We start from the raw sequence: 26676 nt of genomic DNA, 5'->3' as shown, positions 1-26676 counted from the left end.
AGTATGAAAGGAAATGTAGCAAAATGAAAAGGGATATTGAGCAATACAAGAAGGGGAATGTGCATAGATGGGAAAAAATAAACTATATAAAAACAATACATTTAACAATAATAATAAAAAAGGATATTATATGAAAGAAAATGGAGTATTCCAGAATAAAGGAAATAGAAGAAATTACAAAGTGGATGTGCAACGAAGGTTGCCCCAATCCCCGGATTTTTTAGGGGAGGACACAAGATGGGAGTACCCCTGCAGGGAAGAATATCAAGGAACAAGAATGGAGAGTGTAAGACACAGGGGAAGGCAGAGGGGTTACAGAAGCCAAGACCAGCAGTGAATGACCATTCTATTGTGAAAGTTAATGACATTATCAGCAGGTATGGTGAATTCAACATATACAACTACTCTAGTGTTGTGCTTAAAGAGGAACATTTTGCATTATTATCTAAAGGGATGAAGTATGTTCCAAATACGGATATAAATGTAGTTGATTATATAATAGATTTTAAAAAATATTTAAGGAAATTGAACCTAGCCATCTTTTTTGATGGTAAGGAAACTAGGGGAGAAGTGGAGTTTAAAAAGAAAAGTGTATATACACCCCCACTTAACAACATGCTTGGTATATTTGAAAAAAATGGTTATGGAAGAGATCTACCAATATGGTAAAAAATGTAGTTCACAGAAAAAGAAATATAATCTTACTAGGAATGAATTTAAAATATTGAAAGACATTCAAAATAACCATACTATAAGAATTATGAAACCAGACAAGGGGGGTGGGGCTGTTATATATCAAAACAGTGACTACACAAATAAAATTAATAGTATTTTGTTGAATTCAGGTAACTATACTATATCTTCTCTTAATGAGGTAAATATAGGGTACCATAAGATTGACTTGTACCTAGAAGATCTGTTATTGGAAGACAAAATTGACAGTGACTTATATAATTTTTTAAGAGTGGAATTCCCCATAATCAGCACTATAGTGGGCATTCCTAAAGTGCATAAGGATTTTGCTGACCCCCCCCTTTTAGGCCAATTATATCTGGCAGTAAATCTAAGACGTTTCCCTTTGGGAAAATAATTGACATGTGGTTAAAACCTATATATAAGAAAATTGGGCATATTGTCATCGACTCCTGGGATTTTTTGGGCAGACTTCAGCCAGTTTTAGCTACTGAAGCGGAGTGGTTAATAACTATTGATGTGGTCGACCTTTTTTCAAGTATCCCACAAGAAGAAGGCTTATCAAGGTTTAACCAAAGTATTAATAAATACGGTAACTTGTCCTGGGATAAAACCTCCCTGGTGTTAGAATTCATGGATATGGTTCTTACACATAACTACATTATGTATGAAAGAGAGTATTACATACAAAGAAAGGGGGTAGCTATGGGGGCAGAATGTGCCCCCATATTTGCCAACCTGATTCTGTTGGATTGGGAAACAGAATATATATTTAAAACCAAATGGTTTAGTAACATTATATGCTACCTCAGATTTTTGGATGACATCTGTGTAATCTGGAAGGGGGACTTGAAGAAGTTAGAAGAGTTTAAATACTATTTAAACTCATGTAGTCAATGTTTGAAATTTACTTTTAATGTGGAAAGGGAATCCATTTCCTATTTGGATACCAGAATAACATTAAACAATGGGAAATTTAAATCCAATGTTTTTAGGAAGGAAACATTTAGCAATTCCTATTTGCAATATACCAGTTGCCGCCCCTTGGGTCAAAAAAGGAATATTATCAAAGGGCAATGTATTAGAGCAGCCCGAATGACCTCAGATTCTGCAGATTTAAATAGTGAATTAGAACTGATAGGGTTTTTTTTCAGGAATAGGGGCTACCTTGATGGAATGGTGACTGATGTTACTAATTATGTGAGAAGTGAGTGGGGGGAAAATTATCAACCACTTTTAGGGGTTGGCCCCACGAATAGTGAGGGAGCCACCAACAACAACAACATTAACAGTAAAGATAAAGATAATACTGACAAGGTTGTATTCCCAAGGGCATGTGTTTTACAATATGCACCATTCAGTAGGGACATCAAGACTATCATACAGAAAAACTGGAATATTTTGAAATCTGATAGTAACATATTTAGGATTGTGGGGGATATGCCACATTTTGTGTTTAGGAATGGTACAAATATGAAAATTCAACTGGAGAAGAAAATTAGGTACAAGAACAATGATAAAGTACAGAATGGTACCTACAAATGTGGCACATGTAACCAGTGTAGGTTCATTATTAATTCCCCTTCAGTTGTATTAGAGAATATCAATAAGACTTATGTCAAATTCCAGAAGGGCAACTGTAGGTCCAAGCACCTGGTATATCTTGCAAAATGTACTAAGTGTCCATGTTTTTATGTCGGAAAAACTGATAGGTGCTTGAGAAACAGGATCTACGACCATAGTTATAGTATAAGAAAACAAGATGGAAATAATGCCCTATGGAGACACCTGAATGGAAGTACTACATGTTCTTTCTTTCACTTTGGAATATTAGAATTGGTAAAACATAACCCCAGGGGTGGTAACATAAAGAAAATTCTGGGGGAGAAAGAGGCAAGGTGGCAGATCCGCTTAAATGCTTCTGTGCCCCCCGGTATTAATGAGTATATATCTATTAAACCCATATTGGAAAATAGTAGTTAGTTACTAGATTTTTATGTTGGTATTTTTAAACAAACAAATAACATAAAAATATATATATTTACATATCTTACATATTGTATATACATTGAATATAAAATAGACATAAAGTCACCTATATATGTATTTTTTAATGAATTGTTAGTATCTTTTAATGAATTCTGTTATTATTTTATTAATTGTATTAAATATTAGCTATACAAGTCAATAGGGAGAATAGGAATTTAACACTAGCACTTTAAGAATCAATTATGGAATAAATTGAATTGAATGTGATTGGTATGAGTGTGTATTTAAGAAAAACATTTTGTGAAGAGTATTGTTCTGATGAAGTCTATTTTATTAGATGAAAGCGCTTAACCTGTATGTTTAAAGTTAATAAACGGAGATAAACTGAGATTTTTATGCCATTCCATTCTTGTTAGTGTTTAATACATGTTGTAACCAGAAACAGATTGGTTCGTGTTTTATTATTCAGTTGACTGTTCCAGGACTTTTACGTGTCTCCCAAGTACAAAGACTTAGAAAGAGATTTCCAGATCCTACAATGTCTTTGGCTCCTTCCTCAGAGACACCTCCAAAAGTATCAAAAAAATCAGATTGGGCCACTTCTTATCCCTCTGCTCTGAAATGTAAATTGCCTTAGATATGATCACATCTTACTTTACCGATTCCGATAACTTCTCAACCCTTCTCCCTTCTTGCAGGAATCTCCTCGCAAGCACTCTAAACCACAATTCATTACTTCTCATCTCAGGTCTTCCAAGAGTTTGTTGAGGCTGAAGTGAATAGGATGATGATGAAATTCCTCAGAGCTCAGATCCAGATGGTGGTAATCTCATCTCTATCTCCCATCAGATCCATGAGCCTGTGAGTCACTAGCCCCTCCCCCTTTAGTTTCTCCTTCTCTGATTTGACCTGCTGTTTTGGAGCCCTTGGATCCATGATGCCTGGGGGTATCCTCAATGGATCAAAAGACAATTTGTTCTTCGACTCTGGTCACTTCACTGAGCCATCTGGCTCTGAGCCTTTTGCAGGCAGAGGACTCTTGGAGCTAAAGCGTCTGTGCCAGATCTGGGGGAGAAGAGTCGACTCTGAAGCTATTAGAGCCATCCCTGCCCCTTGGAGCTTTGGCTCTAGACAGCTCAGATCTGACTCCATACACTAGTGAGATCCTCACAGGGTTTCAAAAGCCAGTGGGTCAGGAAATGTCAGCTCCACTGCCACTGGTGTCAGTCTCCCCTAAGTGCTCTGCATTTGAGATTGTGAAGAGGGCTTTCTCTTTACCTAGAAAAAGGACATCCCTAGTTCCCTTGGGCTAGATCAGTCTACCTCCTTCACGTCACTGTTCTGAGCCTCATTCTTCCATTCTGCTGGGACAGCCAGCCCATCCAAGTCTCCAGTCAGTCCCTCAGGACTCCTGCAACACTTCTGATACCTCACCAGACCACCCCACTGGAGGTCCCTTGGAAGAGAACCTGTAAAAGGATACACTTAGATTCCCCTTAGGAATCTCTCACAGAGGACACCAGTTTCAATGAATGGGATGGGTCCCCCAGATCTCCACCCGAAGATGTCTCATTTAGAGACATTCTAAAGCTCTTAAAACAAAAAGGTGGTTGATCTTTTGACACCCCTTCCCAAGAGAAGTTGTTGTTCCTGAAGGTTTTCATGTTTGGCCTGGCTACATCTGGGGTTAACCCCTCCACCCCCAAGCCAGTGAACTTATAGACCTCATTTCTTGCCAGGAGTGGAAGTAACTGGATGCTGTGTAGCCCATCCCTAATCAGCCAGTTAAATGTCTAGCCCCTCCCAAGGACAGGACACACTGGAGCATGGGGGTCCCCAATTGATGCCACTGGTGTGGTAGCAGACACAAAAAAAGAGCCTGGAGAGCAGATCTCTTCTGTCCATCCCCCTAACAGGGAGTCCAGTGGCTTGGACAGATGCTTCAGTGACCTTTGCTCTGCAGTCATTGAATTATTTGGCACATTTTATGAGATTGCAAAGAGATTTAGCTAAAAAAACTCTCCAAATCTCTTTCTGGGTGCATGTCTGTGGAGGACCAAAATAGAGTCTCCTCACAACTAGCCACCCTTCAATCTATATCTAATGCATCCATGAGGCTGATCTCCCATGCAGTGGAAGGTACCTCACAGGCGGCAGATTCAGGCATAACCATTAGGAGATATGCCTAGATGTGTCTATGTGACTTTGTGGAGTCCTTCAAGTCTTCATTCATCAGTACTCTGTTTGATAGATCTTCCTTATCTAGCCCTAAAGTTAAAGACATGTTTTTCAGATGTGAGCAAGAAGGAAAGGCCTTGTCTGCAGTAGGGATATGTTTTTCTACCCCCTCAAAGACCCCTTTCCTGGAATCAACAAGAAGGTAGAGAGATGTAATTCCTTAAATCCCACAGTCATTTCGAAGACTGACAAGGAGATAGTTCTCTTAGGACCATGGGGGAAACTCTAATGAAAGACACACCCCTGCAGCAGAGGTGACCCACAGAACCAGGGTTTCTGGGATTTCTTCTTGGACAAACCCTACCAGTGCTCCTGAAAGGTGGCCCGACTCTTGCCCTTTTTAGGCAATTGGGGGGCATTTGTCTCTGCATCAGAGAGCCTGGCTATCCATAACAAAAGATTCCTGGGAGCAGAGAATTATATCCAGAGGTTATTTCATAATATTTTCCCAAATTCCTCCTACAAAAATGAATAGAATCCTCAATGTTGCACCCAATCAGAGAGAAACAGCAGCCTTGGAAATAGAAAAGCTGCTAGAAAAGAGAGTCATCCAGAAGGTCTCCTCAGACCAGAGTGGATCCGGGACCTACTCAAGATTCTTTCTAGTGCCAAAGAAGATAAAGGACTTGAGACACATCCTGGATCTTAGCAAATTATTGCAGTTCCTACAATATTCAAGGTTCTGGATGGTCACAGTTGAGTCCATTCTGCCCTATTATGAAAGGATAAGTGGATGTGCTCGATAGATTTTCAGGATGTGTACTATCATCAAAATGAATAGGTGCTCCAAAAAATATCTGCACTTCCAGCTGGGAGCCAGCCATTACCAGTTCAGAGAAATGCCACGTGGTCTCACCACAGCCCCCTGGGTGCTCACCAAAAGCATGGTGGTGGTAGCAGCTCACTTGAGACTGCTGGGATTCCAAGTGTTTCTATAGCTAGCTGACTGGCTCCTAACTGCTCCAACTAGGCATCTTCACCTACAGGCAAGAGAATACCTTCTCCAGGTGTCTAGAGCTAGGCATCACAGTCAATTACAGCAAATCACAACTCACACCTACACAGAATCTGGAGTTCATAAGTGCTCATCTAGACATGGTCAATCAGACAGCCTCTCTCCCTCCTATTCAAAACCAAACTCTCAGATCACAGGTTAAGAGAGTAATGATGTATTCTTCTCTTCCAGAAAAAAACTAATCTTACAAGCTTTGGGACCCATGGCAGCAGCTATCACACTAGTCCCTCTGGCCAGGTTTCACATGCAGATTCTACAAAGGACCCTGTCAGTGCAGTGGTCTATTCTTCTGCAGCCTTTAACTGCCCCAGTCAAGATCACACAAGATATCTTCTTTGATGGCTTCCAGAGGCTGTCCATTGTTCATCTGCCTATGACCATGGTCACCATGGATGACTCCCAAATGGGGTGGGAGGGCCATCCAAGGTATGTGGTCTCCAGAAGAGGCCAAGATGCATATCAATGTCCTGGAAATGAGAGCAATCCTCTAGTGTTGCAGGCCTTTCAAAACACTCTCCCCTCCTGATGGAGAAACAATATTATGCAGTCTGGTACATCAACAAACAGGGAGGAACAAAATCTTACCCACTATGTCAAGAAAAAATTAGAGTGTGGCAATGGGCAATCTCTTCCAGCCACTTTCTAATAGCAATTCAGATACTGGGGGAAGCCAACATGTTTGCAGACAAACTAAGCAGGTCCATTCTGATGTCTTCCAAGTGGTATCTCAATGTGAAAGTGGCAGTGAGAATTGTCTGTTGATGGTGCCAGCCATGTTGCAACCTTTTTGTTTCTCCCCTCAACAATAAGTGGAGCAGGTTCTTTGCCATGATCCCTCCAACAGAAGAATCACTGAAAGATGCTCTAGTCCATGTTTGGCCCTCTGGTCTTCTCTATGCTTACCCACTATTATGTCTCATCCCCAAATTTCTACAGAAAGCATACCAGTTGAAGAGTGCAGTTATCCTCATTGCACCTGTTTAGCCTAGTCAAATTTGGTTTCCCTTCCTGTGGCCTCATCTTCTACGTCCACCCTGAAAAATGGATCCAGATCTAGACCTTCTGTCTCGCCCAACAGGTATGACTCATTCAGACACAACAGGCCTTAAACTGACCACATGGTTTCCACTGATTGTTAAACAGCCCAGGCTCTCCTCCCCAGTCTGTCACATTTTATTATCTTCTCAAAAAAGCTTCTACTAGAAAGATTTACAAAAGTAAATGGAAGAGATTTGTGTTCTGGGCCCTTAAGAGGAATTTGGACCGTTTTTCTGCCCTTATATTAACTGGACTTGAATTTTTTGCTTTTCAATGGAGGGGCTAGCTTTTCCACTAATAAGGTCCAGTTGGCTGCTATTTCAGAATTTCATCTAGGTGAAAATACCTTTTCCTTAATTTCTTTTAAATTACATAACACCTTTCTCAGAGGAATTTTTCTACTTAGACCTCCACTAAAGGAGCCTACACCTCCTTGGGATTTAACTATTTTGCTTCAGGCTTGAACCCAAAACTCCTTTGAACCCTCAGCCAGGGCAAACATTAAGGTTTTGCCTTGGAAAAACATTTTTGTAGTCACTAATACATCAGGCATATGAGTATCTGAACTCCAGGCAATGTCTTCCAAATCCCCTTATCTGGTTTTCCACAAAGACAGGATGTCCTTACAGACCAACCCATCTCTTTTGCCTAAGGTAGCTTCTGAGTCTAATATCAACCAGGTCATTAACCTCCCAGTCTTCTTTCCAAATTTTTCAAACAAGGGAGAGTGCATGCTCCATCTTTTGGATATACATAGACAACTTCAGTTTTATATCCAACAAACCAAGGATTTCCAGAAGACTGACCAGTTACTTATATCCTTCTCTCTTAACAGATTGAACAAGTCATTTTCTAAAGTGGCACTGGCCAAATGGTTAACTAATTGTATCTCCTTTGTCTATAATGAAAGAGGTTTGTCCTTGCCTAAGCCTGCTAGAGCTAATTCCATAAGGTATATTGCCATATCCTCAGCCTTTTGGTCAAGAACTTCTATAGATAACATTTGCCCAGCTGCAACGTGGTCCAGTGCTCATATCTTTACAAACTGGATTTGATCTCAAGGAACAGAGCTGCATTTACCTTCACAGTACTCTGGAAAATTCTTCCATGAGAACCACCCAAGGTTCATCTAGTGGATGACTCTATCCCATCAGTTGAGGAATGAATGAAAATGAAATGAAGGAGATCATCAGATAAAAAAGTTATGTACTCACCATAACATTACATCTGTGTTGTCCATTTTCATTTTTCCTCAACTTCCCACCCTCCAAAACCCCTTCCCTTTGCTCCTGGATAGGTATAAGGGTTTCAGTTTGGGAATGTTTGTTCCTTGTTTGAGCTCCAGCTCTTTTTCTAATTCTATACCTTCTCATGTTTTCTTAAGGTACTACCCATTGTCTCCTATGGGCAGCAAATACGATCTGAGTTATGTTAGGTGGGCAGAGCAAGTCAGATACAAGTTGGATCTGAGACCCATCAGTTGAGAAAGAATGAAAATGGACAACACAGATGTAATGTTATGGTGAGTACATAAATTTTTTAGTGGACATGTTGAGCAGGTCTACCTCCCTTCCTCATAAGTGGTCCCTCAATCCAGTAGTAGCAGAGTGGACATTCAGCTATTAGAACCAGCCTCTCCCAACAATACAAAGTGTGGCAAGTTCTTCCCTGTAATCCCCCAGGAGGGAGAGCCACCAAGGGATGCTGTAACCCACTATTGGCCCCTGGATTCCTTTATGGCTTCCCTTCTACACCCACAATAAACCAGGTTTCCACAGAAGCCTTGATGAGAAAAGTCTCAATCATCCTCATAGCTCCTTATTGGCTTTGACAAATGGGGTTCCCCTTCATCTGGCCTCATCTGGTCCACCATCTCTGGATGTCACCTGTCTGGGTTGCCTCACCCAGACATTCAGTCCCTCAAGCTGCATGGTTTCTGCAATTCCAATGTTGGTTAGACAGTCCAGGATTTCATTCCTTGTTGTTCAAATTTTGACCGCTTCTCAGAAGCATTCCACTAGAAACATCTACAAAAGCAAATGGAAAAGGTTTTCTATATGGGCCTCCTTCTCAGCTCCTCTTCCAGCGATTCTAGATTTTTTGGCATCTTTTTTCAAAATGGAGCCAGTTACAATTTGTTATTATTTCCTCTTTTAACATTGGTGAAAATCATGCCTCTATTGCATCTGTAAGACTTTCTAACGTTTTTCTCAGAAGAACTCTTCTCCTTCACTCCCTGCTCTGAGAACCAGTACCTCCTTTGGATACTATAATTTTGAAGCAGGTCTAGATGAGCCCTCCTTTTGAGCCTACTGCTAAGGTTGATTAGATGTTTTTATCATGGAAAACCCTATTTTTTGTACTGACTAACTCTGCCAGAAGGGTTTCAGAGCTTGGCACCCTATCTTCTAAATCTCCTTACCTGAGTTTTCATAAAGGCAGTGGGTGCCTGAGAACAAATCCTTCTTTCCACCCAGAGGTGGCTTTTGACTCATCTATAAACCAGTCCATCAATTTTCCATTGTTTTTCCCAAAATTTCAATGGTGAATACAAATTGCATTTACCGAATGTTCATCGCCAGCTATGTTTTTATTTAAAATGAACCAAAACCATCAGAAAGACTGATCAGTTGTTTATCTGTTATTCCCCCATCAAGATAGGAAAGAGAGTGTCTAAAGTAACACTTTTCCATTGACTCCTGGACTGTACCTCTCATGTTTACAGAGAAAGATGTTTATCTCTGCCTACACTTCCAAAGGCTCATTCAACCAGGTCAGTAACTTCGTCTACAGTTGATGACATCTACACTGCAGCTACCTGGTCTAAATTTTATACATTTATTTTGCACTATAAATTGGACATAGAGCCTCATTTGCTTTGGCTGTTCTCCGGGATATCCTTCCATAAGACCTCTCAACTGCAATAGTAGCTGAGGTCTCTGCCCCATACATTGAGAAAAAGAGGGAAGAGGCATCAGACATGACAATTATGTACTTGCTATAATGATATATCTGTGTTTTCTTCTTCTGTCCTTCCTCAACTTCTCACCCTCCTTCCCCCATCCTTGTTATTCTCCCAATTCTCTTCATTCATTCCTGAATAATCTGGCTGACCTGGCATGAGTTTCCATAGGTGTCATGTCAAACCTACACATAACAACTGGTTTATTTTCTTCTCTTTTACTCTGGGGCATGGATAGTCTTGCAAGTCTTCCATTATTTTTGTGTAGTCCTTCTTCTTTCTGATATAGTGGGCAAACTCAGTCTGAAGTAACTTGCTCATCACAGGGGGATTATGGGTAAAGTGAGGAGTCTGAGTACTGGATCCAAAGCTTTAGAGTGGCCAGTCAAATCTGGCACAGATCCAAATACCCATACATTGAGGTAGGATTGAAATAGGCAACAAAGATCTATTATTATGGTAAGTACATAACTTATGTATTTGCAACTTCTGGAACAAACTTTAAGTGAAATTCAGACAAGTAAAAGTTTTCTGTGGGAAGATGTGTCAGAGCCAACCATTTTAGAAGAGGACATGATGGAACTGCAGTCTACTCTTAACATGAATGCTAAACAGGCTTATTTGAGGCCCAATACTGCATCACAAGATGTGCTTTCAAAATTAGTTCCATCTGTGGCAGATAAAACCTCATTTATTGAAAATATGTCATCTTTCAATAATTAAAGGACAAAAAAATTCAAAAGTGACTTTCAATAATCTTTCAGAAATCTCAAACACAGAAGAAAATCAATGAACTTTACCCAAATTACACACGTCAGTTACCAGAAAGACTGCAGAATTAAATGACACTTTGTCATTCCCTCAGAGAAAAGTACAAAAGCCATTAATTAGAATAATCCCCAAGTCTGGAAGTTCAATTTATATATTCAACATTCAGAAAGAGATTTTATCACCCTTAGGAGTACAAACAGCACAGATGCATGCATTGATACACTGGGTATTGGATCCTTTACTTTTCATCTGAGGCAACATGAAATGCCATGAAAAGAAAACAATGGTCATATGACACTTATGGTGGGGTATTTAAAAGGATGATTTTTAGACTGTTAATGGATTTTGATGAAGTCTGCGTTGTGATAGATGAAAGAGCTGAATTCTGTTAACAGTTTTTTTATTTTTTACAATGTATTAAAGTGCGGAGTTTTTCCTTTGACCAAAGCTGTTTCTTTTGGTTTTGGTACACAGTAGGTTTTCTATAGAGGGATAAAGCCCTGACAATGATCCAGATGATCTGGGCTTGATTAGTGGCATAGCTGGCATTAGTAACACACCCAACCCATGGACAAGGGGACCATTAATTATCTCCTCGCATACAAGATACAAGGGCCCCAACTCATGCAGCAAACTCACACACAGGAGGCTGTAGGTTTCTCTTTTCTCCTTTTCTGCCCATGATGCAATTCATGACACCAAAACATTTCATCTTTTTTTTTTCTCCTTCCCTGGCTGTAGCTGTCTGTGACATCAGCTAAATCTGAACTCCATCAAGTCCATTTCAGTGAGGTAAGGATCAATTACATCCATCAACCAGCAGCCAAGAAATAAGTTATTTATTTATTTATTTATTTTATGAAGTGACAAAGCAAGGACCTGATTGGTTCTTGTAAATCACTTCCTGGTTCAGCTGCCTTTAAAAATGACATGCACAGCAAGCAATCCTCCTCCTTGTTTTTCAAGAGAGGAGTTTGCTCAGCTACTCTTGGATTTTTACTGCATGACAGTGTCATGAGAAGAGGACTGACTGAGGAGGACAAGGACTTGGAAAGGAAGCCATGATCAGAGGGGCAAGGAGCTGCAGTTCTATCTTTATCCTTGGGAGAAAAAAAAACAAGTAAAAAAAGGTCTGTCTCACACCCTCACAAAGAATTGTCTTCCTAAGATGTATGATAGACAAAGTAAAAAATGGCCTTTCTGTCAGAAGACAAAGCCCTGACATTTCAGAACATTTTCAGGTATTTCTCTCTTCAAAAGCTGCCTCTTCAAGGGAGTTTCTCAAAATTCCCAACCTCATGGCATCAGTGATCCTCTTAATAACACTGGCTAAACTTCACATGAGAAAGATACAATGGTTCTTAAAAAAATTGTTGGTCTCAGCACCTACATCTCTTAGAGGTCCAGATAACACTTTTAGAATTTGTGAAACAAAAGTTACAGTGGTGGAGGGATCAGATGTTTCTCAGTTCAGGCCTACCCTCCTCCCTCCAAACCCCTGTTCTATCAGTCTATAAGGACTCAGATTTTTATGGGGAGCAGTGTCCAGGTTCAGCTGGAAGGTAAATGCAAGGCAATTGCGATCCTTTGTGCACAACAAAGCACATAAATATCAAATAAATGTTAGCAGTGATTCAGGCTTTAAAATGTTTTCACCACTTATGCTCTTCAGGTCCCCATTTAGTGGTGACAGACAACACCACAGTTATGTGTTTCTTAAAACATACAAGAGGTACAAGGCCATATTGTCTTTGCTGATTAGCAATGATGGCCTAGCAGCTTCTGATGCATACAGCTCATCAGAGCAAAACATAGGGGCTGACAGATTATACAGATGCTGGACAAACCCTCACAAGAGGAAACTCAGGATAGAGGTCTTCCAGGATTTGATCCAGATGTGGGAAACACCTCACATAGACCTGTTTGCCTCCTTTCAAAACAGATAGTCAGAAAAATTCTGTTCGGGACATCCTTACAACCATGCTTGGGGGAAGCTGCATTCTCATTCCATTGGATAAGGATATTGCTTTACTCATTTCCACCTTTTCCACTGATACCCAAAGTTCTTCTGAAGATTCAGAAAGAATATCAAAGATCATTGTGATGACCCCATTTTGGCCCAGAAAAAGTTGATTCTCACTTTTAATGGAATTGGCCAAGAGCGATTACCATAAGCTTCCTAACACTTTAAGTCTGCTCACACAGTATTGAAGGTGACTGGTTCACTCCAACTTAGAGCAATTGCAGCTGACAGCCTGGATGATTTTATGCTGATAGCTTTTAGTGACTTGTTCCATGAGGATGTGCAGCAGGTATTTGAGGAGGCAGGAAGACCTGCAACTAGAAAATCTTATGCTTATAAATGGAAGAGGTTTTCTAGGTGGTGCCTATCAAATAACAGTGGGCTCAGTATGGTGTCTATCCCTCTGGATTTGAAACATTTGTATGAGCTACTTAACAATGGTTTATCTTATGCGCCTATCAGGGTGCATCTTGCAGCCATCTCAGCTTGTCTGTCCATGGATCTCCCTCTTTCATCACTTTTTGTGGTCAGTTTATGAAAGGAATGTTGGACTCGAGACCCCCTCAAAAGCAAATTCCTCCTTCTTGAGATCTCAAAATTGTTCTTGAAAAATTGACCTTATCTCCTTTTAAATCTGCCTTGCAGCCTAATTTAAAGTTCATCACTTAGAAAACTATTTTGTTTATTGTTCTGACATCTGTAAGGCGAGTGCCTGAGCTGCAAGTTCTCATGGTGGGCCAACCTTATCTGATTTTCCACAAGGATATATTTTTTCACACATTAATCCATCTTTCGTGCCAAAAGTTGGTGAATTTACCATGAATCAAGCCATCAATCCTCCTAGTTTTCTTTCTGGAACCTAAAAATTAGAGGGAGAAAATTCTGCAAGCTCAGGTACTGCCTTGACAAAACTAAGTCCTTCAGCAAAGCCAAAAAGCTGCTTATTTCCTATTCTGGGGCTAAAAAGGGTCAACCTATCTCTAAGCAAATTATTGCTCATTGGTTGTCCTCTGCTATTGTTTTTCCATATTCCCACCATGGTAAAACTATTCCAAGCAAGGTTAAGGCACATTCTACTAGAGCCTTTTCCTCTTTGGTGGCATATTGAACTGCTACCTTACTCACTTTCTCCTAAAAAAGGAGAAATTGCCTGTTCCAAACTGTGAATATGTGTAAAAAGTTAAAGAATTCTGTGGTTTTATTATTGTCCTTGAGATAGTTTTGATGGTAAAACAGGATATTAGGAAGATCAATAAGGAGAGCTCAATGCAACAAGTCCAGTGTAACGAGAGTTTCTGAGTTTTCGGTGGTTGTCTATAAAAGGTTACTTCACACAGCTTGACACTCTTCTCAAATCAGGCCTTTGGGGAGGTTCATAATAATCACAGGGTAGGGGGTCTCCCTGACGTTCGAGGGTTTCACCGCCTGATTCCTCTTTTGGTTCTCCTTGTCCTCCTGTCAGCCCTAGTGTTGCTATGTGCCTGTTCCATTTCGTAATTCACTGACACTTTGCAGTAATCCTCGTGGGCACCTTGTCTGTGCCAAACCTGCTGTACCTATAAAAAAGAAGAGGTTTAGAAAAATGTTCCCAGTTCTGGGACTAAAATTTCAGTGCAGGTTAAAATCTCAGTGCAAGCTTAGAATTTCATTTGTTTAAATAATATTCAGAGTTTGTTCATTAATAATCTGTATTAAATTCTTAGCAGGAATCTGTCCAAAAGCTGCTCAGATCATTGTATACATTTTAAACTAGGAAAATTTGTTATAAGAGACTGCCATGTCATATTTTACTGTGAAACATGGCTTTTAAATTTTGTGGAAAAAAAGTTGTTAAAACTAAGTTAAACTCTGTTGTTCCTAACTAAAACTTGTTTATATGATATTACTTTTGGGGGTTGGGGTTAGTGTATAAAGTGATTTTTTTCTGTGCTTTTTGGAGGAAAGATCTACTTTTTTAATACTTACCTTTTTCACAGACTAGCACTGCCAGTCTTTCCCAAGATTCAGGTATTATTTTCAGCTTCACCATGAAACATCCTACTACTTCTTCAGTTCTTTCTTCTTCCACACATAAAAGTAAGAAAATCTCGAAACAGCCCTTCCACCATCAGCAGGCTAAAAATTTGCCTCAGCTACAGATAGGTGACTTAACTGTAGCTATTTCTGGTTCCTCAGATCGGTCATCTTTTCCCTTGGCTTGCTCTGGTGTAGTCCACCATCATGGACAGATATGTCCTCTATGGCTGTTGGAATGCCCTTGGTGGAGAGGGAAGAACCACTTTTGTCAGTCACACAGGAAGGAGCAGGAAATGCCACTTTCTGTAGCCAGACTGGTAAGCCTGCCCTTAGGGAGGGTTTCCAATCAAAAGTAGGTCTACTTCTATAGAAATTCCTTTCAAAAAGAAGCAGAAAGTTTAACATTTATCTTCTCTTGTCTCTGTTACTTTGGAGATGAGAGATTTATTAGTCTTAGCTCACAGTTTAATTCAAGATCATGACCCTTTCAGTTCTGGTGTTACTGATAAGAGAAAAAGGAATTCTTCATTGTCTGAGGATTTTCAGGAAAATTAACAGGAAAATGATTGTGAAAGGGCAACTTTTGTTGCACAGTTTCTGATTCTGACTCTTATTTAAAGATTGTGTTTTTTTCTGTTAGTTCCTTAGAAAAATGTTCTTTCTCTAAAACCATATGGAGAATGAATCAGTTGTTTTACTGGGAACATAGTGATATTCCACTGTCTTTAATTCTTTCACATCTAGCCTGAATGGAATTTCAGAACTCCTGACACCTGCAGAGTTCCTGCCTGGGTAGCCTTGGTCTGAGCTAGAATTACAAGACTACAGTTTTCCAAACAAATTAATGTATCCCAAAACTATGAGTTACAAAAAAAAAGTTACAATACGAAAGTTACTCAGAACACACTCCTGTTCACAATAGTGATGTTATGTCAGCTAGACCTAATGGCATTTTTATACTGAGTTCAGTTGTTGTTGTGTCTTTCAGTTTTTCCTGGTTAGGGGTCGCCACAGCGGAACTCCGGTCCGCTAATGATTGGTAATTGATTTTTACGTGCCGAGTTACCAGCCCTGACGCACAACCTTCAATGGAGGTACGCCCATTCAGGCATGTCTCCATGCAGAAGACGCTCTAGCTGAGAATCGAACCGGGCAACGTCTTACTGTGTGGCGACAACGCCACCGCAGCACCACCACCGCGGGTCTTTATACCGAGTTCAGTAATTTGTCAAATTAAACATTATAATAATGTAAACAAGTATTAATATCTCTGTCGCCACAATAAACAGAGCCACATTATCAATATGACTTTTGTTCATGAAGATGTGCTCTTCCGTTTGCTGCAAAGTAGTTTCATAGATGTTGCTTTATTTCTGAGACATTTGCATAATTATATGCATATATAATTGCATATTTAATTGACAGATAAATGTAAATATCTGCAAAAAGTGCTAGTTAGACACCAATTATCGATGTAAGGTTTTTCCAACAGTGTTTGTGTTTTCATTTCATACCACAAATTATCACATAAACATTCTTGTTCAAGTTATTAATACAATTATAAACATATGGTACATATTCCTCATATTTCCAGAAAATAGCTTATGTTTTCTCTGGTACTATGTAACAAGGCTCAAAATAAGTTTTACACTATTTAATAAAACTAATGCTTCTGTCATCACAAGCCTCATGAGGAAATAAATGTGATCATGCACTACCACAACAGTAAATAGCAAAGGAAGATATCTAAAGGTTTAGTCCCAATAGAAAAAGATATGACCTGCTAACAAGCTTCATCCTATGTTATTGGGTTTGAGTCCTTCAGCTTTTGCATGCAGATTTTACAGTTGCATGCAAGTCGTATAACCAGACTACTCCAGGATCAAACCTAAAAACAGGCACTTGTGGAAAGAGAAAAAGTATAAAAGAGGTAAGTTTCTTTTTCGTGGAAAATGAGATAAATGCAGAGCCAGCCTTTATAAACACATAAGCATATTTGCCTTTATAAATACATGCACAAACACACACACACACACACACACACACACACACACACACACACACACACACACAAGTGCCAAATCTCTTATTCTGTCATCTTTCTAATAAGCGGGATTCTGAGGACTTCAGTTATCAAATCATGACAAAATTTCCGATTCAGGCTTCATAATCTTGTGAAAATGCAGACTGATGCAATACCTGTTATTCTGGCAGTTAAAGCAAGAGAAATGGACTTGGTGTGTCATTTGTTTTTTTGCTCTTTTTTTAAATAAATTGTTCAGTTCCTGCCCTCTCTTAAACCTCATTCCTCCTCCAAAACATTTTTTTTGCATATATTGTTCCCACAATTTCATTTTTTTCTGTGTAATTTACTCCTACCCTTTTCTAAAGACCCCCTTCCTGTTATTTTATCTCTGTTACACTACTCACTGTTTCAAATATGGCTGTTTAGACTTTGAATTCCATTTTCTACTAATTGCTTTTTTGGCAGCCACTAGAATTAAACTTAGTAAGGCCCTTTGTCTGGTTGATTCAGATCCTGCATCCCAGTACAAAAAAAATCCTTGGTTACACTCATTTACATGCCCAGTATTGCTGAAAGAGTACTCTGTAGGGAATTTTTAAAGTCTGCCAACTCATTACAATTAGAGAACATATGCTTCAAGGTACCTCTTTCTTACCCATTACAACTTCAATATTTGCCATCTACCTGAGGAAGAATTCTTTGGAGTTTGCTTGGGCTATAAAATGCATTTGCAAACACTTTTAGGCAAAAATCCTAAATCTTCTACATTTATTTGGTTATTTGACAGCCAAACATATATCCTTCTGTCACACTGCCAGCCCAGCTATTGGGAATTTTGTAAATAATTCCATGTCATTTGTGAATATTGATATGATTTATACAGAAGTGTGCGTAAAGTACTGAGCTAAAATGTAACCACAGCATGCCCTATTGGAATAGAACAGGAATGTACCTGCACTATTGTGACTGTTTAGATGTATATGTTTAATGAAAACTGGAACACAGGAGATTAACTTGAAAAAAATTCAGAGAAAATAGTTGAAATTAAATTGTTTTTTATACTTGGTGGGCCATAAACAGAAGATGTTATCCCTCAGTTTCAGTGCAGTAGCAGACACAATGTCTAGAGCTGGAATTTTTTTGTATTATCTTGAAAGAAGTAATTACTAGTTTTGAGATGTAGAAGTGTTTTATTGTTTTATGACTTCCAGGATCTGCAAACATCTGAGGGATATATATTTTTCACAGAGAGATGTTAAATGCTACCAGCTGCAGTGGGTGTTTAGTTTGGGAGCTAAAATCAGGTGACAAAAAGTGATGTCATCCAAGCTAACGCAGCAGTAATATTTGATATTAATTTAAGAACTCTCTGAGAGAGAGAGAGAGGGAGAGGACATTTTGTATTTGTCTTTGTCCTGACAACATCCACTCATCACCTTCGACACCTACCTTGCTGTAAGTAAGTTTCTAGGGCATAGTAACTCTTTTAGATTCAGATATGAATATAGTAAAGTATAGCTTAGATGTTTTCTTTATTTATTTGAGACTGCCCTGTAATGTTGTTTTAGATATTTCTTGTGATTTTGAACTTTGATGTAACTGATTACTTACTGAGTATTGTCTTGTTCTTTTATTATTTATTATTAAATATATTTAAACATTTTAATTGTAACTGGTCTGTTTAGAGATATTTAAGCTCTTAGAGTATTTGCATATCTGCTTGGTGACACTGTACAGGACACTCCTAAATAGCCTTGTTCTTGGTCAGACTACCATTTGGATTAATAGTAACATTACACAGTAGGATTGGACACCCTTTGTTAAGGGCCTTAATGTAGCTGATAAGTAGTGGCTGGTGGCAGCTGGAACTATCTTATAGTCTGGGCAGAAGGGGGCATAGCTAGTAAGCCTGTGCCAGCCTTTCAGCAGTGTGTGTGTGTGTGTGTGTGTGTGTGTGTGTGTGTGTGTGTGTGTGTGTGTGTGTGTGTATATAAATCAAACCTCAAAGTGTGTGTGTGTCAGCTACTTCGGCAGGGACACAAAGCACTTGTTGGACAGACAGGGCGCTGGAGGTTTTGGCTTGGCCACTCAGCTGAGATTTCAACCCTATAGTTGTGCCAATGGGGAGTCTTATTGGGGATCTGGACAAAGATGGAGAAACCAGCCCCAGACTGACTGTGATCTCTGTGTGCTCTTAAGAGAAATTGCACTTTACTGTGTGTGTACTTGTCATCCTCCCAGTGTGTACGTCCCCCACTGTTGCCAGTGGTGAGGATTGATGCTCTTTGATTACTGGGCCAATGCAGGGGCATCACACTTCCCATTGTTTCTTTCTGAATTGCTTATCTAATCTCTCTTCCCAGTCTTTTCTGTCCTCCTTTGATTGATTCCTATAGTTATTGTGCAGTATTTTATATGCTGTGCTAACTATCCCATCTGTTTTAGATTCAACTAAAAACTCAACTGGTACAGGTCTTTCATTAAGGATTCCCCTGTCCCTTTCTCTTTGCATATAATCTGATATCAACCCTTGATAGGGAAGGCAACTCTAGCCTGCAGTCCAAATGTATTCTTGGCTCTTCCCATTCTATTACCGTTCTCTGTCTCTAATTATCTGCTCCCAATACATTGGTTCCTTTTCCAGCTTCCTTCAGTATATTCCAGCTCTCTCTTGTCTACTCTGCGTGCCCCTAATTGCACTCATTTCTATCAGTAAAATCTCCTTTCTCAATTCCTGTGTTGACTTGGATCTTAGTTTACTTTCTGCTACTTTATAAATATAATATTCTGCATTATTTCTATTTTCCTTAAGGATCTGTGTCCAAAATTCCACCATTTCCTTACTTCCGTGAATTACCCCCCTGCTTCATCACCATCCCTTTCTAACTATGAATTGCAGCTTTCTGTTTTGTGTTATGTATAAGAGCCTTAACCATGTAGCTCTAAAATATCCCTTCAAATCAGGTAATCCTAAATTTCTTTGTTCTGTTAGAAGGATCAACATATCCCTCCTGACTCTTGCTCTCTTCTCTTGGCAGATAAAATCCTTCAACTCATTATTAATTACTATCCACAACTTCTCATCTGGTTGATAAAAATCTGCCTGACCTGTGTATGAATTTAAAGGAACTAAAAAAAAATTTACTGCTTGTATCTTGCTATTTATATCCATAGGCAAGAGCTTCCTGTTTCTCAGTTCATAGGATCATAGAAGATTACCAGGCTATTGACCCAGAGGTCATTTTAAGCCTCGCCATTTCATCCCAATATAATACCATGAAAATGCTAGTCAGTACACAAGATTACATTTAGTGATGACTGCCCATGTCCAGGTGGGTTGTGGGCACTATCCCTGGTAAGAATTTATGGTGCCCCATCCACTCATCCAGATTCCTCTTGAACAGTGTCATGGAGGTGCTCTGTTTCACATGAATTGGTAGCCTGTTCCAAAGATGCAGTTGTCACTGTGAGATAAATATGTCCTTCCAGCATGTCCTATTTAAGTTGCAGGCCATATTTAGGTCCCTGGAATGAGTAACCATAGTCCTGTTTGATTTACAGATATGCAGCAAGTTCATTAGGTTTGGGTCTTGGATTGCTCTCTAGGCCAGGCATAAGACTCCCCTAAGAAGTCTATATGACACAGAGTATAGTGACAGGGATTTTAGTCAGTCTGTGTAAGGCACATGCTGAAGCCCCTTGATCTTCTTTGTTAGAAACCTTTGAGGTCTCTCCAGTTGCAGCAGGTGCTTTGTATGGTACATGCTGAACGGGGTGTTATACTCAATTATGGGCTGGATTACTGCTGAGTATAGAGGAGTTATAACCTCTTTTGCTGTTGAGGCGATGCCTTTACTAATCAAGTGTGCTATGTAGAAAGCCTTCCTTACTAGAGTAGACACATGGTGGTCGAAGTTAAGGTTGCAGTCAACTTGTGATCCCAGGTCCCTTACCACTTCATGGGTACTTAGGGTATTGTTATTGATTTGATAGTGTGAAGGGATATTGTTTGTGCTGAAGGGAATGATGATGCATTTCTCTGCATTCAGTTTGAGACCGTGACTAATACACCAGTCGTCGGTCTGTGTGAGACCCTCCTGGAGTATACTGGCATCATTTGGGGGTTCAGTGATTGCACCTAGTTTGCAGTCATCTGCAAACTTAGTCAGCCACAACCCTTAGTTTTGACCTGAACTTCTGAGATGAATACACCAAACAGTAAGGGGCCCAGTACTGACCCCTGTGGATCCCACTGGTAACAGGTCTGGTGGCTAATGTGAAGTCACCCACTTTGATAAGGTGTGTCTGTTCTTGTATTTTATTTTGTTTAGTCTCTTCTCACATATCCTTAGCTGCCATAACAGAATCCTTTTTAACCCATACTCCTAAATACTTTATTTTACCATGTCCCCATAAATATGGGTATTGCTAAACCAGTGCATGTGTGGGTACTTAGTATACAGCTACAGCCTTTGTTTTATCTTCATTAGTTTTATATCGCGAAAAAACTCAGAACCTTCTCAAAATGTTCCACAACACTGAGATATCCTTTTCTGGTTCCTTTAGGTAAAAAATAATATCATCTGAAAATAAAGCCAACTTTTTTTGAATAACATACCAGTTATATACTTGAATTTGTGAGTCCCATATTTTCTTTGCTGATATGTCTAAATATAATGCAAATAACAAAGCAGAAAGAGGACACACCTGCCTGGTTCTTGTGTTAAGTAACAACTTAGAGAGGAAGCCTCACACTGTGATTTTTGTCTCCAATCCCTCATATATCCTCCTAATTAACCTTATTATTGTATCAGGAAATGCAAATGCTTCCCTTGCCCTACTCTTAAAATCCCAACTTACTCTGTCAAATGCTTTCTCTCCATCAAGATCCATCAACAGCTGTGGTATTTTGTTACATTCTGCTTCTTCTGGATCATCATTGTTGTATTAATGTTTTCAAATGTTTGTCTCCCTTTTGCTAAACCACATTGATCCATATCTATCAATTTTGGCAACAGCATTGCAGTTCCTTTAGGCATTATAGACATAAACAATTTATAATCATAGGTTTAAAATTGAAATGGGCCTAAATGAAGCTGGATCTGACTTTTTTTTTTTTACTGTCACATGTTATTATAGCCAGCACAGCTTTTTTTCCAGGATGTTGTTGTTTCCTCTCCTTTTAAAATACTGGTAAACAAAACGTTCAACATCTTCATCACTTTCTTCCATCCTAGCGTCCAAGCTTCCACAGGAGTACCATCTATTCATGGAGACTTTCCTGCAGATTGGTTATACAACTCCATTTTTATCTCTTCTCCTTCATCTTTACTATTAATTGTTAAGCCGCATCTACCTCTAACCTTGGCATATTTAAGTCTTCCAAAAATATTTCCATTTGGTCTTTTTCCTTGATTTCCTGACTTCTATGTTTTATACAAATTTTCATAAAATTTCTAAATATCTCTAATACCACTACAGTATCTCTGGTTATTTTTCTTGTTATAGGCTATCTACATTTGGCAACAACCCTTTCTACATTCTGCTGCCTAAGTAATTGTGCCAAAAGTTTTTTTTGTTCTGAACTTATGATACCCCGGATATTTATTTTCTCTTTAGCACTCTGCAATTGCACCTCTTTGTGTTCAGTGAGATTCTTCTTTTATGTTATAATAATTTAACCTTTGTCAGCTCCTTTAAATAATTCTTGTTATTTCTTAACCAGATCTCTTTTTCTTTTATTTCTACCCTATTTTTAAATTCCACTTTTAGTTCAATCCAGTCACTAGCTATAACATCTGGAGTACTTTCTATCTTCCCTAATTACTCCAGAATAATTTCCATTACCCAATCCTTAAATTCTCTTCTTTTTAACTGGTAGTTGGGGAAGCACCAGTGTCTCATCTTTACTTCATTACTCTGCATTTTTAACTTAATAACTATTGGCACATGATCTGAAATGGTTATTGGATGTGTGTAAAAGTTATCAATTAAATGCACATTTCTATGAAATATAATTACTGTCTAGTTTATCCCAGTTATCATACATTGGGGAATAACGTGCAAATTCTCTCTGAGTTCCTACTACTGAATTCACATCTTTCATACCAAATATTTTCGTAAATTTCTTCAGAAATCTGCCCCATTTTGTTATATTTTCCATTCTAGCCCCCTGCATACATCTTCATTGTTGTAAATCAAATTCTAGTCCCCATTTATAAGTAATATTCCCTGCTGAAAGCTGATTATTTCTCCAAAATTTTTTAAGCTCCAGTTTTAGGTAGAATATATATATATATATATATATATATATATATATATATATATATATATATATATATATATATATATATATATATATATATATATATATATATATATATATACACATATACATACATGCCAGTGTAATCCTCATTCCCTACCAGTAGCCCCTTACTGCCATAAATTGTGTATTATTAGCTTTTTTCCTCTTCTTTCACTATTGGAGCTCCTGTAGCAATTATTATAACTAGTCCTTTTTTCCTTTATCCCTGATATTCTGCTGAATATCCCATCCTGAAATCTTTTCTTTCACCCAGTTTTTTTCCAAATGTTTTTCCTGTAGCATTGCATTGTTATTTGCACTCTGCATTTCTTAATCTAATTAAATATTTAAATATTCATTCCTTTTTGTCTATACCTTTGAGACCATTCATATTCCAAGAGTTCTGTAATAATTTTATTCTCTAATTCAATTCTTATTGCTTTTTCTCTGATCTGTAGTGCTTCCCTTCTACCTTTATTTATTCCAGATTTCTGTTGCAGTATCTGCTCCCTCCCTTCCTGTCTCCCGCCTCTCTCCCTCCCTTCATCACCTTATTTTTGTATATTCTGTACTCCCTCTAGCTCTCTCTCTCTCTGTCCATCTTCTCAATCACCCTTCATTGTTTCTTTATGTGCTCATTAGTTTTCCCGACTGTGACTTTGATCCCAACCCACCAGCCCTCTTCCATTTTGCCTCGGTCTTTCATATCATTGTGTATTGTCTCCTTTATTAGTCCTTGCAGTGTATCCATTTATAGCTAAGCCCACCTCCACCCCTTCTCTCAGTTTTCTGCGCACTTACCTTATGTCTCACTGCTGCTCTGTGTGAAACCTTTTGTTATTTCCATTAGGATTTGCTTCCCTAAGAACTTATCTGACCTACTTGCCTATACCAAAAAGTTTCCTGTAAAACTGTATTCCCTCTCATTTGGATTCCTTTGTTTCCATATATCCAGCTACTCTCCCTCATTCAGTCCTTGACCTAGTTCTTGTCTCATCTTTTTGTTACATTCCCTCATTCCATACAACCAGTCTTGTTCTGGTTCAATGGTGATATTCTAGACCCCCATCTCTATTCAATCTCAATTTGTATATGTCTATTTAGCAAAAAAGTTCTTGTAGAATCCTTCTTCATCCCCATTTGCTGCTGATATGTTTCCTAATGTACAGAGTATACTTTCCACTCTACACTGTGAGGTGATCCATCTACCTATCCAGCTTTTTGTCATTTTCACTGTGGTTCTCTGAAGCAAGCTACAAAATACAGTTTCTACTCCCCTCTTCCATCTCGTCTGCCATGTTGTCCATATCTCCCTTTAGGTAGTAATTACACAGTTTTGTTTCTTCTAATAGAATAATGTCTCCCCCCATCCTTTTTAACTTTTCCTACCTACTCTTTCTTCTGACAGGATTTGATGAGCACTCTGTGTTCCATATAATTAGCTACATTTCCTTTGTTTTTGCCCACTCCTCCCTGCTTTGCCAGTTGCTGACATCCAGCATATCCCTTCCTCTGGGCCTAACCCCCCCCCCCCCTGAGCTTAGCATTGTGTTCCTTGGCTGCTGTCTACACTCGAACCTCTTCTCCTCATCCTCAGCCTCTGGATCTATGCCTTTTGGTTGCTGCACACGCATGGGTATGCCCTGAACATGGGCCTTTTAAGACTTTCTTCTGTTCCCTTCCAGTAACCTTCACACTAGTACACTGCATGCCTCCCCTGTACTGAAGTCACAACCTTTTTCTGTTATAGCATTCCTATTCCCTGGTCTCCTCTCCCTACTTTTGCTCACCAGTGTGCCAGCTTCATTTGTGTGATAGTCCAAAAATGTTTTTTCCAGTTTTACAGCTCTTTACTATGCTTCTTATACATTGACATTAATTTATTTGGGTCTACATTATAAACACGAAAGCTTACCTTATCGAATCCCTAAACGTCGACCCATCCTCATAGAACCGCAAAAACACCGAATGCCCTAAACCACAAAATTCAAAACATCGAACTATCATACTTGTCCCACCCCACCGCCCGCTACATACTACCTACACAAACAAACTAAATAAACCACATACATACACTAACAAAATCCCTACATCTAACCCTAAACTAAACCCTACTTCTAACCCTACACTAAATCCTACATATACCACCAAGTATGCACTTAACTTAACCCGCACCCTAACCCTAAGGTCCATAACTATCACACACTTACCTTAAAAAGCTAAACCCAAACAAACTAAATAATCGACACACATACACTTAACAAAATCTTACATTAAATCTAACATACATTACCATCCATGCACTTACCTTAACCCGCACCCTAAACCTAAGGTCTGTAACTATCGCACACTTACCTTACGGAGCTATACTGCAGAAGGCCAACCATGACGATTAGACATTTCCGGTTTCGCTCTTCTGGATGTTCGATGTTTTCATATTTCAATATGGACGGGTCGACGTTTAGGGATTCATTAAGGTAAGCGTTCAACTTACTAATTGGGAACCATTTATTTCGGGTACCTGTCAAATCTTCGACCACTCAAAATTTCGAACGTTACATGGTCGAGACCAAACGTTTGAAATTCTAAGTGCTTGAAGATAGACTTTCAACAGCACCATACGGTGCAGATAGGGAGAATTTCCCTTTTCTGCACTGAAGTGCAGTCTCGGAGTTGATATATTTAAGTAGGGGGGGGTGTGGGGGTGCAGGGAGCTTGCCCCCCTGCCTACACTGTTAAAGTGTTTTTTTTTTTTTTTTTTTTTATGTTCGAACATCCAAATGTTGAACATTTGGTTTCGACCATGTAATGTTCGACATTTTGGATGTTCAAAAATTTAACATAGACCCTTTATTTCACGTTTGTCTGTTGTTCTTTCTTTGGCCTCTGCTGTATAATCAGCAAATTGTGTGCATTATTTATATCACATTACAGAATGTAATTAAAGCTAGTCGTGTCCATAATAACACCGAAATAGAGCAGAATCCAGACCAAAAGTGTATTGATATCCAAAAACAAACCAATGTCTGGAAAAACGAAGCAGGAGGTACCAGATAAATCTGGTGTGGTTTCAGTTTATCATTTTGTCTCAATAAAGGACTGTAATTATCTGGTACCTCCTGCTTCGTTTTTCCAGACTTTGGTTTGTTTTTGGTCATCATGTCCATAATAACCCTGTCCTGGTCATTGATTGACTTGATTTTGTAGTCCCGTGGTGTACTTTCTTCACTCCCCACATTGAATTCCACTGATATAGTCATCTCCCTGGCCAAGTGTAGTACTTTTTTCATCATTATGCCAACACTGGGAATACTCCAACAGGTAAGGCTTCCCCATTTTCTTTCTTATTCCTGCATACACTGTTAGAATCTCCTTGTGTTCTGACTGGAGTGCTTCTCAAACAATCTGGAAATATATCACTGATAAGTATATTTCTTGCCACTTTTCAGAGTTCTGCATTGCCTTAATTTTTGCCTGACTGAATTATTTTATATATTTGCTGACATTGTTTGCTGTTTTCTCATCTGTTCTGAAACTGGTTCCCCCAATTCCAGTGGTGGTGTTAAAGTTTATAAAACTGGTCTAACTGATCGTTTTT

The sequence above is a fragment of the Protopterus annectens genome, chromosome 8.part0, assembly GCF_019279795.1.
Source record: "Protopterus annectens isolate FY-2018-M chromosome 8.part0, PAN1.0, whole genome shotgun sequence".
In the NCBI taxonomy this organism is placed as follows: Eukaryota; Metazoa; Chordata; order Ceratodontiformes; family Protopteridae; genus Protopterus; species Protopterus annectens.
The sequence above is the reverse complement of the archived record's forward strand: the minus strand, read 5'-3'. Positions refer to the sequence as shown.